Source organism: Oryx dammah, unplaced genomic scaffold (genome assembly GCF_014754425.2).
Source record: "Oryx dammah isolate SB20612 unplaced genomic scaffold, SCBI_Odam_1.1 HiC_scaffold_6, whole genome shotgun sequence".
Classification (NCBI taxonomy): domain Eukaryota; kingdom Metazoa; phylum Chordata; class Mammalia; order Artiodactyla; family Bovidae; genus Oryx; species Oryx dammah.
Window position 1 is genome coordinate 29,706,648 of NW_024070190.1, and position 12,551 is coordinate 29,719,198.

The following is a 12,551-nucleotide window of genomic DNA, read 5'->3' on the forward strand; positions in this document are numbered from 1 at the left end:
CTGGTCTACAATTTAACACCTCCTGACACAGGGCACATAGTACCTCCAAAAGAAACTGATTATGTTTCTGTACTTCTTTACTACTAAAGAGTTTTCCTTTATCCAGCTAAAATGATCCAGTCTGTGTCAGCTACCCATTGGTTCCTCTATACTTGAGGTTTTACAAATAAATCAAAAAACCTAATATTTCCAAATGAAGAAAGTCCTTCAAATGACGAGGGCTATCATATATATCTCCTGATCCTCTCTCTTCAAGCTAAAGCTACCCAGGTTTTCCACCTATCTTCATGGTAGGAATTTAAATTTCTTCCACAATTAAAAAAAAAGAGAGAATGTTTTACAATTCACTCTTCCAAGCATGAAATTCAATGTAAGAAATAATGCATATCCACCAAAAGAGAATGTGGAATTATTATCCTCTTAATTTTTCAAACCTAAGAATAGAATACCTCATTATTCTACGAGTAGACTGCCATAAATGTCAAGGGAAGCTTGTAACCTACGTTTTATTGTGGATGAATGGTGAAAAAACAAGTAAAGAGTAGTAAAAGACTCTCTAAAACACAAGAGGCTACCTCTTTGACCTCAATTTTATTTTTTTGACACTAAGGCTACACTTTTTCATCTGTCAATTCCCTTTTCTTTCTCGAAAGTTCATACGTTATAGCAAAGTTATATTAGAAATTTAAGAAAAATTTTTATTGTAGCTAAAAAATCAGGTCAATATTCCCAATTTACTCATAGACTTAATAAAATCAGTTACAATATCAAACTACAAAACAGTTTAAGAAACTCAAGAGTTGGTATTAGGTTGGAAAATATCTAAATAGCAAAACAGCTAATAAAATAAATCAAAGCCGTCAGAAATCAGTGACACAAGTATCAGCCAAGCCAAAAACTGGTTGAGTATACTTGATTAAACTACTTCACCTCTCTAGACCACAGAGTACTCTCATCTGTGAAATGAAGATGAAAAATTAGGACCAGAAGTGCTCATAGACTTTGATCTCAGAACCTCTTTATACTTAAAAAAAAAAAAGTACTGAATACTTCAAAGAGCTTTTATATCTATCCCTGGTTACCATATTAGGAAATTTTTAAGATTATTAAATGTTTGTTAATGTATTGCCTTTAATAATAGAAGCATTAAACATCAAAACAAGTAACATTTTATGGGGAAAAAATTATTTCTAAACAAAAAAACTTTAAGTGACATGAGTTACACTGTTTATTATTTTTGCAAATCTCTTTAATGTCTGGCTTAATAGAAGACAGCTACATCCTCATATGCTTATGCATTCAATCTATCACATATCATGTAACCTCTGGAAAACTACTTACATTCCAGAGAGAGTATGAAAAAGCAAGCAATATCTTACTATTGTTTTGAAAATGGCTCTGCCTTCATGACCCCCTGGAAAAGGTATTACGAACTCCCCCTCAACAAAGAGGCCCTGAACCACGCTTGGAGCACCATCAGACTAGACCATCTGTAATTCTCAAGATCCACATGAAACTAGACTGATGACAAGATTTGATATTTATTAAAAAAAAAAAAAAAAAGTGAAAATACATTATCTTCACCATGACAGAATGTATCACTAATATTATTTTAAGAGAGTTCAATGAGATGGTCCTTTTAAAACCAACTATAAAAAGTCATGTAAGAAAAGATGTTGAAGATTAAAAATAATGCAACATAGCATACTATTATTATGGAAATCACTACACAGAGGAAATAAAATACAAAGGGAGTTATTATATTATGATGATTCACAATCTTCAGGTTGTAATATCAACTATGTTAATATAATCATGATTAAACTATTCATTCGCGAAGCCTAAAAATACAAGAAAATCTACTATCTATATTTCCTAGCCTAAAGAGCTAAGTTTCATTCACTGACTCTGAAGTTGAAGGGGTTCAGAACAAGTCTCCCCAAAAATGTGTCACTTGAGCATTTGGATTATTTTGAGCTGGAGACAATCAATGCCCAAAAGACTCAAGAAGAGCTTTTTACCTCTCCCTTAAGTACCTAAAAAACATTCAGATAAGGGGCGTGGCTCAGAGACACAGCTACCAGAGATAATAGTTTATCTGAATGGAGGATCTGTATGACATACAATTACCAAACATCTGCTCTTCTTATTGTTCTGTGAAATATCCTCCTCCCCTTTAAAGCCCCAGGCCCCTATCCCATTCCTTACCTCAAGAAGCCCTCAACTACCAGGCTTGCCCTTGCGTTTCATATTTTATGGGGATCCCATACATAAGTAATTAAGTTTTTTTTTCCTGTCATCTTTCGACAATTGAATTACCAGACCAGCCAAAATAACCTAGAAAGGTACAGGAAAAAATTTTCCTCCTCTACAAAGTAATATGTGTATCTTTCCACAGAAAAAAGTAAAATATAAGAAATAAATACAAGTTTAACCTCTAATTTCACATGGGCAAACAGAATCATTGTTGGCACAATTCTTTGGCAAATCCTTATAACAGGACCTATATACCTTTATGCTTCGATCTCAAGGCCAGACACAAATACGGAGTGATGGTAAGACCAGAAAAAGTAAAGTATATTAAAATCCTAGAAACGCTCAATGATCTTTCATATGTCACTGAAAAGTATATTTCATTAGCTAGCCATTTTAACTACAATGGATACTTAGTACTCAACTGCAGCATCTAAACGACTAGTGTGCCATACGGTTGCTTTCTTGTAATATACAAATTAACTTGGATCATTTTTACCCCTTGTAAAAATAATGGATTCAAGCCTAATCCTCTCTTCTTGATCTGAGAAATATTTAAGAATACACAAAATAATCAAAAGGTCTGCCTCTCTTGTAAATAACTATGTAACTCAGTTGGACAGTAATACTATTTACTTCAAAACAAAAAGAAAACAGAAATATAAATTTTGTTTTCATGCTTATGGAATTATGACAGTTGATAGATAGCATCACATTATGTAAAACTTAAGAATATCTACTTAATATTTTTACACTAAATAGAAAGTTCTCTGCCATATTAACTGTAGCAATGGTCTATAATTCTATTAAAACACATTAGTATAACTTATATATGTAAACTTATTCTATATTCTATAAGCTTACAATACTTGAATACTTCTCTCCACTGAGCACTGAGATCTTCCACACACTTTTGTTTCATTTTACTTTATTCACTTTACAACCATATTAGTTTATTCATCTTTCCTTTTCCCCACAAACAAAACAGGCGAAATAGCACCATCTGGTGGATATCACCTTAGTTTTAAAATAAATTTCTAAATTTACCTTATTAATTCTATTTTGCGGAGAAGGCAATGGCACCCCACTCCAGTACTCTTGCCTGGAAGATCCCATGGACAGAGGAGCCTGGTGGGCTGCAGTCCATGGGTTGCAGAGAGTTGGACACGACTGAGCGACTTCACTTTCACTTTTCACTTTCATGCATTGGAGAAGGAAATGGCAACCCACTCCAATGTTCTTGCCTGGAGAATCCCAGGGATGGGGGAGCCTGGTGGGCTGCCGTCTCTGGGGTCGCACAGAGTCGGACACAACTGAAGCGACTTAGCAGCAGCATTCTATTTTGGGAAAACTGCACAATAGGGACTCATTATAAAGTACTATAAATGAATAATAAAAAGTGGCTTGATTAGCAAGCAAAAGTATACTTGAAAACTGAAACAAGATTACAGCACTGCTTTAATTACTAAGAAGATAACCATTATTCTCAGGCCATTAAGGATGACATCTCCTCAGAACCTTGGGATCTTTGTTTAAAAAGAAGGAAATGTCAATTTTTAATATAAAAATAATTTTATTTTTGATATAATCAGTTCAGTTCAGTCGCTCAGTCATGTCCGACTCTTTGCAGCCCCATGGACTGCAACACACCAGGCTTCCCTGTCCATCACTAACTACTGAAGCTTGGTCAGACTCATGTCCATCAAGCTGGTGATGCCATCCAATCATCCTCTGTCGTCCCCTTCTTCCTCCTGCCTTCAATCTTTCCCAGCATCAGGGTCTTTTCCAATGAGTTGGTTCTTCTCATCAGGTAGCCAAACTATTGGAGTTTCAGCTTCAGCATCAGTTCTTTCAATGAATTTTCAGGACTGACTTCCTTGAGGATGATTGGATCTCTGCACTCCAAGGCATTCTCAAAGAGTTTTCTCCAACACCACAATTCAAAAGCATCAATTCTTCAGCACTCAGCTTTCTTTATAGTCCAACTCTCATATCCATACATGACTGGAAAAACCATAGCTTTGACTAAACAGACCTTTGATATAATACATGTATACTAAATGAAGAGGATGAGATATGAGATAATCTTCAGAAAAAATGGAATTTGTTGGCAGTCCAGTGGTTGGAACTCCAAGCTCTTGCTGCTGAGAGCCTAGGTTCAATTCTTGGTCAAAGAACTAAGGTCCCACAAGTTGTGCACCACAGCCAAAAAAAATAAGTACAAAAAAGGAAAGATAGCGCTCTCTGCTGTTTGTGTTTATACTATGGTTCCCCACCCCCCATCCTGAACATGCTACAAGGTTTGTGGGATCTTAGTTCCCAGAGAATGAACGCAGGCCCTAGGCAGTAAAAGCACGGAGTCCTAACCATTGGACCACCAGAGAATTCCCAGCATTGATTTTTTAAATAAGTTTATCTAAATAATCAACTACATTAGTAATACAGGCTAATCTCAAGGCTGATTAACAATAAAACCTTTCTGAATACTAAGTACTGTGCTGGATAATGGTCAAAACATAAACTACATCATAATTTTATGAGGTAATGGTAACAACTATGGAAAGGAAAAGAAACTAAAGACAAAAATCAGGATATTAATTATTGGTTTTTAAGGGTGAAATGGAGAATGAGAACAGGATCAAAATATTAAAAAGTCCCCAAAAGGGTAGCATATTTCTTGATGTACTTTTTTATCTAAAAAAATAAAAATTACGTTACATTTTTTCAGTAATTATTGGTTAACACCTACATACAAACAGTTTAACAAGAAAAAGGAACTACTGGTTACACAAAGTTAAGCACTATATATACAATGGAAAGGAAACACAAACACACAAGAGACATAAACCCATTTTCTCATGAGACTTAGAATGCAGCTCTCATTTTCCCCGCTGACTAAGTATCCTGCAAATGCAGCAATTCTTCTTCCTTGTAATTATGCTGTTGTTTCCTAACGTAAAGGAATTGAACATCTCAATTTATACAGCTTTTATATTAAAGACACCCCGACCAGTATTAACTTGAACTTAAATACAAAAAACTTAAAGCAAAGCTCATCTTTGCTCCTTGCAAAAGATGATAAGAAACTTCCGAGGACATTTTTGGTACAAAATATCCATAATACGCTGAAGTCTTTAAAGCAACAGAAATATTGAGCTGAACTATATCACCACACAAAGCCTGAGGGGGAAGACAGGAAAGAAGAAATTCTCTGTCTCTCTCACCCCCAACACACATACTCACACATCCACACACAACTAACTCTACCCTCTTCCTTCCCCTCTCCCTAACTTTCTCTCCACCTTCCCCTCCACCTTCCCCTTCCCCACTTCCTGACCTTTACTTGACAACAAATAAGGTGGAAGGATGAAATCAGCATGGGAATAAAATTATGCTCTAGAAATGTTCTGATAATTAATTCTATTTTTAAAAGGATTAAATTATGGACCAATCTTTTTCATATTTTCCTACACCATTCAAAACAAAGACACCAGAATAATTTTATGCTGTCTAAAAATCCTTCTATAAATAAAAATTAAGAATACTATCATTTTGGATATCATGCTTAAAAAACTAACACTGTTTGCCTAAAATTCCTAAAGCATCATTTTCTTGAAATTCAACTTCCAATTCAACTAACACTTATTCCTTAGTCCACAGGCATTTAATTTGACTCCACAGCATCTAATAAGCAGACCTATATACCACAAACAAGCAAAACTTGGTATGAAGTAGTCACAGGCCTCAAGAAGCCCAGTGTAATATGGACAAGTTTTAGTACAATAAAAGAAAAGCAAATTTTTCAGGAGTGAAGAGGGAGCTTTCTGGAAGAAGCAGCAAAATTTTGAAGTTATTAGGCAGATAAGATTGGGAAAGGGTAGGACAATACATACAAAGACAGAAACAAGCAATTGGACCTTAACGGGGCTTAAAGCAGAAGAAAGCTGTTGGCAGGTGATAGAACTAACTAAAGCCAGCTTCGGATCAACTGCTTCCGAGTCACGCACTGCTGCTGTCGTTCAGTCCCTCAGTCTTGTCCACCTCTTTCCAACCCTGAGTACTGCAGCATATTGGGCTTCCCTGTCCTTTCTCATCTCCCAGAGTTTGCTCAAACTCACATACATGATGTCATCAAACCATCAGTGATGCCAACCAACCTTCTTATCCTCTGTCGTCCCCTTCTCCTCCTGCCTTCAATCTTTCCCAGAATCAGGGTATTTTCTAATGCATTGGCTCTTTGCATCAGGTGGCCAAAGTATTGTAGCTTCAGCATCAGTCCTTTCAATGAATGTTCAGTGTTGATTTCCTTTAGGATTGACTGGTTTGATCTCCTTGCAGTCCAAGGGACTCTCAAGAATCTTCTCCAACACCACAGTTCAAAGGCACTAATTCTTCGGTGCTCAGCTTCCTTTATGGCCCAACTCTCACATCCATACATGACTACTGGAAAAACCACAGCTTTGACTATATGGACCTTTGTCAGCAAAGTAATATCTCTGCTTTTCAATACGCTGTCTAGGTTTGTCATTGCTTTTCTTCCAAGGAGCAAGCGTCTTTTAATTTCATGGCTGTAGTCACCATCCACAGCCATTTTGGAGCCCAAGAAAATAGTCTGTCACAGTTTCCACTGTTTCCCTATCTATTTGCCACAAAGTGATGGGGCCAGATCCCATGATCTTCATTTTTGGATGTTGAGGTTTAAACCAACTTTTCCACTCTCCTCTTTTCTCCTTCATCAAGAGGCTCTTTAATTCCTCTTTGCTTGCTGAAATTAGTGTAGTGTTATCAGCATATCTCAGGTTATTGATATTTCTCCCGGCAATCTTGATTCCAGCTTGTGCTTCATCCAGCCTAACATTTCGCATGATGTGCTCTGCACATAGTTAAATAAGCAGGACGACAATACACAGCCTTGACGTACTCCTTTCCCAACTTTGAACCAGTCTGTTATTCTGTGTCCAGTTCTAACTGTCGCTTCTTGGTCTGCAAACAGGTTTCTTAGAAGGCAGGTAACATGATCTGGTATTCCCATCTCTTTAAGAATTTTCCACAGTTTGTTGTGATCTACACAGTCAAAGGCTTCAGCATAGTCAATGAAGCAGAAGTAGATGTTTTCCTGGAAATCTCTAGCTTTTTCTATGATTGAACAATGTTGGCAATTTGATCCCTGGTTCCTCTGCCTTATCTTAATCCAATTTGTATATCTGGAAGTTGACCTTTCCACACTGCTGAGGCCTAGCTTGAAGGATTTTGAGCATTACTTTGCTAGCATGTATTCCCTGGTGGCTCAGATGGTAAAAGAGTTTGCCTGCAGTATGGGAGACCCAGGTTGAATCCCTGGATCAGGAAGATGCCCTGGAGAAGGAAATGGCCAACCACTCCAGGATACTTGCCTGGAAAATCCCATGGACAGAGGAACCTGGCAGGCTACAGCCCATAGGGTCACAAAGAGTCGGACACAACTGAGTGACTTCACTTTCACTTTTCATTTTGCGGTAGTCTGAACATTCTTTGGCAGTAGGCAGAGAGCAATTCATCCAATAGCCAACAGAGAACTATTAATGTGCCTTAATAACATGGTCAAACTAGACGGGACAAACTAGTCTCTTAGAAAGGTGGACAATCAATAGGACAGAAAAAGAAAAAACCAAAATACTGCAACAAACATTAGACAAAGAATGTGAAGTGAAGAGAAGGGGTGAGGATAAGGCAGGTGGTTCTAAGGTGCTACTGTAACATTCTAGGAAGAATTATTAAAAAAAAAAGAACACAGACAGTTGAAAGTTGCTAAGAGAGTAGATCTTAAAACTTCTCACCACAGGAAAAAAATTTGCACCTATGTTGGTGATGGATATTAACTAGATGTGATCATTTTACAATATACACATATATCTTCGAAATCCTGTGATAAACCATAAAGAAAAAGGATATTAAAAAAGTATATATATACATATATAACTGAATCACTCTGCTGTACAACAAAAATTAACATTGTATATCAACTATATATTTAATTTTAAAAATACACATATATTGAATCATTATGTTGCATAGCTGAAACTAATACAATCAGTTATATCTCAATTTTTTTAAAAGATCATGAAGAGTATTGCTATATCAATAAAATAGTTCAATTATACTCTTTCAAATAATTCTGTAATCAAATTCAATGAAGCTCAACAAATAAAATATAAAAATCATCCCTCATGTTTTTGGTGCCACCATAATGTACACCTGTGTTTCTATAAACTATATTATACTTTAACAGAATAAATACACTCAAAATTAACAAAAAGTTCAAAGATAATTAACTTATAAAATTGTTTAAAAGCCGATTCATGCATCATCCTAATAACGTCCCTAGCTTTAAAGTTGACATCGATTTGCCCATTTTTCCAAATTTCATTTTGGAAGCTAGACACATTCACTTTGCCCTCATTCTAATGGGGAAAACTTCCCTGAAGAGATAATTATACAACTCAATATTTAAATATAATATAATCTGGAAGAGAAAGGAGAAAAGAGGTGAAAGAAGTATCCACATTCCAACAAAGGAAAATGGTGGTAGGATTTGATAATAAAGGATTTTCCCACAAGAACATAAGTTTATGTAAACTATGTATGTATTTCCTGCATTCCTTTGGACTTTTTTGTTGAATTCAATTTGAAAAGAAATGTATCCTTCTAGCATGCAGAAATTTTGTTTGTGCCCTTTCTGCAAGACCCCTCACCCCAAAATTCCCTTGATGACCATTTTCTCATCCAATTTAACACTGAAAAAACTCTTTTAAAAAAGATAATTTAAAATATGATATATGGAAACCAGTTATACTTGCAGAAAACTTTTTTTTTCCCCAAAAAAAAATCTTCCATCAGGTTTTTTCCTATCTCCTCTGGTCTTATCCAACACAGACCCTACAGACCTAGAAATCAAAAGTATCTCTGGCTTTCACAAATTAAATAAACATTAAAGTAGTAGGAATATTTGGGAAAGATGGTTTCCCTTTCTACTTGCTACGAAAATTTAGTATATACAAAGTGAGACTTCTTCTAAAGGTAACATTTTCACACATACACGCACACACACGAAAATAAAAACACTTAGAAGTTATTAGAATATAAAGCAAAAGTTTTAAAGGAAAAAATTTTAATGTATTTTGGATAATGTTTCAATCATTTTGCAAAATGATTGAAATAGCCAAGTTGCAATGTTAATGAAGTTCTACAGAGGGAGCTAACATCACAAGGAAAAATTTTATAATACATAGAACTTCAAGAAAAGACCTATTCAGTTAGAAATATTAGATTTCTATTCATCAACATAAACTTGGATTATACTCTAAGGTTTTTACACCTTGGCCATCAGCCAACCCCCCAAAAAACCACAATATTATCTACAAAGTATGGCATTTCTCTGGTAAATCACATAAAACTAATGAAATATAGCATCCACCCCAACCAGAGTGTGTGAAGTAAATGTTCGTTTTAAATAACATCATTCTTCTAAAGAATTTCTTTAAATACTCTTTTTAAGTCACCGCTGCTGCTAAGTCGCTTCAGTCGTATCCGACTATGTGAGACCCCACAGACGACAGCCCACCAGGCTCCCCCGTCCCTGGGATTCTCCACGCAAGAACATTGGAGTGGGTTGCCATTTCCTTCTCCAAGGCATGATAGTGAAAAGTAAAAGTGAAGTCGCTCAGTCGTGTCTGACTCGTAGCAACCCCATGGACTGCAGCCTATCAGACTCCTCTGTCCATGGGATTTTCCAGGCAAGAGTACTGGAGTGGAGTGCCATTGCCTTCTCCAATACAAAGATCATGACTATACATTAAAAAATCAATTAAAAAATATTTCCCAAACAACAACACAAAATGTTTCCCATGTAAGAGGAATTGGTAGCTTAGAATAAAATGTCCTATGAAAGTATTATACATGAAATCAAACAACTTGGATCAAAGAAGACTGCTGTGTTCTAGAGAAAACAGTTCCAGTGGTGATTAGATTATGAAAATTCTGGATATTCAAACAAATAACAAGTAAAAAAGAAAAAATAATTTCAATATCATTTCACATAATATGTGATTGTAAAATGTATATAACGAAACTAAATTACAAGTACAAATTTGACATTTTGCAAACTTCTCTAAAAGTTTTTAGACTCAAGATGGCCAAAAAGCTTTGTATTATACCCTCTCCTTGGAAGAATAAGTGCCTTGTATTTGGAATTCAGATACATGTAGCATTTGTTTGATTGACTGTCCTCAGTGAGTCTGAGGCAGTTTCTAAAACCATAATACTGTAAAATTAATTACCCATTGTGCCTTGATACAGTTGAGTTCATTATAATCAGTGAATCTGCCAAGGAGTATCAACCCCTTTTATTAAAAAAAAAATCATATTCTCAAGGAGCTTCTGGGTGTGATAAAAAAGCAATTAATTGGGAATCAGGAGATTTGGATTCTGGTCCTATGCTGTAATTAAAGGGCAGGGTAACCCAATTCTAGGGCTCATTTCTAGAATCTTGCATTCTATAATGTAAAAGATATAAAACACTAACCATGTAACCTCGTTGCTGGTCCTAGATATTCTTTATTTCAATTTCAGTTTTGACTTTTCTCTTCTCTTTGGTATTTGCAATGAACAAAATCTATCAGCTTTATAGGCAAATATTCTTGTATTACTCTTACAAAACAATCCTGATATTTTCAAAGAATTACTAAGTCACACCATTAATAATAATGAATTTAGGAACATTCAGACAGATGCTATATTGATTGTCTCCAACGGCTCTGAACATGTTTTCAAACGTGCCACTTAAATACTTAAAAATCTTCCCTACTGGTTAATAAACTGGGCATTGTTCTCTAAGAAATTCTAATGTTTTGACACTGAATCAAAGATTAAGGTCTAACAGTGTCCTTCCCCAGTGGCTCAGACCATAAAGAGTCTGCCTGCAATGCAGGAGACCCAGGTTCCATCCCTAGGTGGGGAAGATTCCCCTGGAGAAGGAAATGGCAACCCATTCCAGTATTCTTGCCTGGAAAATCCAGGGATGGAGGATATAGTCCATGGGAGGCTATAGTCCAAGGGGTCACAAAGAGTCAGACACGACTGAGCGATTTCACTTTCCAATACTTCTACTTCATACCTCTTACATAATTCATTCATTTTCTCCCATTTCATCATAACTCTAAACTGATAAAAACTTAAATATATTATACTTATTGCAAGACAAAATTTTAAATTCAAGGACTAATTCTAACAAATTAATACAATTTTCGACATAAAAAATAGTCAATAAGGAGAATTCATTCAGTAACAAAAAGTAAAATATACTCCATATCTAGAAGAGCATGAACTGTTCTAGAGGTAAAGGTAAAAATTCACCCTTTATCTTGGCAACTATATTTAAAAGCCAAGTAAATAAATGTGAATCTCTTCTAAAAAGAGGCTTTCCCCATGCTTTATGAAGTACAGGAAACTGAAAAACAATTCTCAGTTATCAAATTACTTCTGTATGTGCTAAATGGCATGAATTCTTTCGAATTTACTTATACTTGCCTTTGAAATTTATCTCTTAATCAAGCCAATTTTTATCTTTCCTTATCTGAATCTTTATGATCTGATCTCAATATTCTGTTCAATGTAATATAGATTTAGATATTCATAAATAAAAACAAAAGAGTTCTATTTCCTATAACTGTAGATGTCCAACAGTGAGAGAATGCACTATTATAAAATCTCCAACTACAAAACTTTTAAAATGTGAACTATTAATTGGGGAGTAACCCACTCCAGTGTTCATGCCTGGAGAATCCCAGGGATGGGGGAGCCTGGTGGGCTGCCATCTATGGGGTCACAGAGTCGGACACGACTGAAGCGACTTAGCAGCAGCAGCAGCAGCAAGTCTATATTGATAAATGTTTCTCTTAAATATCACCTAGCATAGCAACTGGTAAGTAGGTGAAAAAATATTTATTCAATGAAATAGTGATATTTTTCTCATTTAAGTATCTCCACCTAGAAAACTAAAACTCTAGAAGACTGAGCAAAATCTGCAGAAGACTAATGAAACCAGTTCATTATTCGATCACATACAGTGCAAAGTATAAATTCCATAGTTTTGGATTAATCAGATCACAAATTTAATTTCTTGGCCTTCCCCACTTAAAACTCACCTCTCAGTATCTTCAGTACACAGAAAAACAGCAACTTGAGAAAAGCCACTATGCTTAAAACAAACAAGTGTCACTTTCGTTGCTGACCAATCTTCCCTGTTTTCGTGCCGGTCAGTC

General features: G+C 35.6%; 1 protein-coding gene across 2 annotated transcripts in view; it reads right to left on the reverse strand.

Moving 5' to 3' along the window:
* The window catches only part of ADK (adenosine kinase), a 536,287-nt gene that overhangs the window by 441,112 nt on the left and 82,624 nt on the right, over nucleotides 1–12,551 (reverse strand). The gene's annotated exons all lie outside the window — the stretch shown is intronic.